This window comes from Triticum dicoccoides, chromosome 1B (assembly GCF_002162155.2).
Source record: "Triticum dicoccoides isolate Atlit2015 ecotype Zavitan chromosome 1B, WEW_v2.0, whole genome shotgun sequence".
NCBI classification, from domain to species: domain Eukaryota; kingdom Viridiplantae; phylum Streptophyta; class Magnoliopsida; order Poales; family Poaceae; genus Triticum; species Triticum dicoccoides.
Window position 1 is genome coordinate 585,441,482 of NC_041381.1, and position 2,531 is coordinate 585,444,012.

A 2,531-nucleotide genomic window follows, 5' to 3' on the forward strand; every position below is an offset into this window, starting at 1 on the left:
CCGTTCTCTTGCTGGATCCGACCGGATCTGGCGTTGGGGGCTGGCCGGCGGCGCGTGGAACCGGTGGTGCATGCCCGGCGGCTCCGGCGCTTGGAGCCCGCCGGGCGACGCGGGTAGGGCAGTGGCTGCTGCTCCGGTCGTGGGCGGCGACATGGGTAGGTCTCGGTGGCCTACCGGTGTCGTGGCGGCTTCACGGTGACTCGGCGGATCTGTCCGCGGCAACGGCCGGCTCCTCCGGCGTCGGTTTGTCTGCGTTCGGGCCGTCTCGTCCTTCACCCCATCTCCTCGTCGCCCGGGCGCTACTCTCATCACAGGGCTGGTCCTTTCCCAGCTGGGATCCACCGCTCGTCTCGCGCTCGTTGCCGCCGGACAGAGCTCGTCTCGCGCACGATGCAGCAGGACCGGACTCGTCTCGCGCACGATGCAGCAGGACCAAGCTCGTCTCGCGCACGATGCAGCAGGACCAAGCTCGTCTCGCGCTCGATGCAGCAGGACCGAGCTCGTCTTGCGCACGATGCTGCAGGACCGAGCTCATCTCGCGCTTGCGGTAGCAGGATGGGTCAGTGGATGCCGACGCTGGGGGTTGCCCAGGGGCGCGAAAGGTGGGACCTTTCCGCTCGTCTCTCTCGTTGGGGTGCGCCGGGTCACGGGTGAGGTGGTGTCGAGGTCTTGGATGCTGGGGCGGCGGCCCTGGTGGTGGTGGCGGCGCGGTGCTCTTGGACAAAGCCCGCGCCTTGGTGCTGCCCGCTCATCATGGCCGTGTGGGCGGCGTGGTTGCCGGGGTGTGGCGTTCGGTGGCGGTGAATGTTGTGAAAACCTGCTCTATCTTCGGACGGACCGGCGGCGGCGAAGATCGCTCCCTTCTTGAAGGCGTCGTCGCGGCTCTCATTGTCCGTCATGCGGCTCCGGGGGAAACTTTGATCCTTGGATCGGGCGGTGGCGGCGCTCCGGCGTCGTTTCCTTTCTGAAGGCGCCGCCTTGGAGCGCATGGTTCGTCATATGTAGCTTCATATCTTCGGGGCGGTAGTGCTAGGAGTAGTGTTGCTGCGCTCAGCGCATTTATATCCCGTCCTGGGTGTGTGCGTGAGTTGCGGTGGCGTAGCGTGTGGTTGTACTGGATGCTTGTGGGTTGTTGCTTTATATATAAAGCGGGGCGAAAGCCTTTTTCGGTAACAATTTTGTTAAAGCACATATAGATGTGTCATAAGTATTGCATATTTATGTCCGATGTCATTGATCTTACATGGTGATTCCTGTGAGTTTTTTCTTTTTCTTTTCATGCTTAATTGAATCACTTAGATGTGCAATAACTAGGGCACTATACAACTTATGTTGCATGCACACATGTTTCTCCATATAATCCGGATTTGACTATATTTATACAGTGTATATAAATGAGAGTGATGAAAGGGATATAGACTTATTGATGTGAGGTCTGGGCAGGCGGCCCCGACCATGAGCAACTCCTTCATCAAATTAACAGGAGTTACGACAGAGCTTGTCAAGAAGGTGGCTTCAGATTTATTGATATATTACTTTGTAAGGTCTTAATAAATAATTAATAAAATGGTTGTGTTTATCGTCCGAACGGGGAGGGGGGTTCATCCTCCTTTACCAAAAAGTATATAAATAAGTTGTGTGCATATGTGCGTCGTGCGCGCGGCCGTGCGCTGGTCGAGCCAGGCGCCGGTCTGTGGCCGCGTCAAGGCCGTAGCTAGTTAATGCGATGTGTGCTCGCGTGTATGGGCTATAAAGCCGGACATCATGCATGAGTTGTTTAGCTGGGTAAGGAGAGTTAGTTATGGCATGTATAATGATGCTATTTTAGGAGTGACACGTATAATAAATGATGAGATGGAGGAGACAGAACTTGTAAGAAAAGGCTTATCTTCTCTTATTTAAGAGAAGACAAGAGATGATCTCTCGGCACAATATGTCTCAACACGTTTTTAGTAATAATAACTAGTTATTAAATATAAGACTAAGAAATGACACATTATAGACATTTTTTTTGTCATGTCTAAATTACATGCAAGACTTAAGTAAGACTATCTTATCAACCATTGTACATGCCTTAGCCAGTTAGATCGTGTGCACATGCGTAGGGGTGGGTTAGTGCCTGGGTTGTGCGTGTGCTAGGTGCGTGTGTGCACTTGTGGCGCCCGGGTATAAAAAGTCCCATCATGTACTGCTTGAAGTTGCGTCAGAATGAGCCGAACCTAGGAAAACCAGAGATGAGCGTATTCTCTGCCGGGACCGTGGTGTGCGCCCGGTCAGCAGGAGAGAGAGCTCCTATGAGTAGGCTGCGGTTTGTTGTCGAGTCTGAGTATGTGCCCAGTAAAATAAGGCCGTTCGTTTGGCCGAAGCGTTTGTGCGCCAGGAAAATCGTGTGTTTCATTTTTCATCTTCGTTTGTGCGAGTGAGTGAGAGAGAGCTGGTTCGAGATTTGTGCCAACAAGCTCCTCAGACCCACGCTCGCCCGCCAAGATATGTAGTGTGTCTATAAATAATACGACATGTGAAGCCATCCA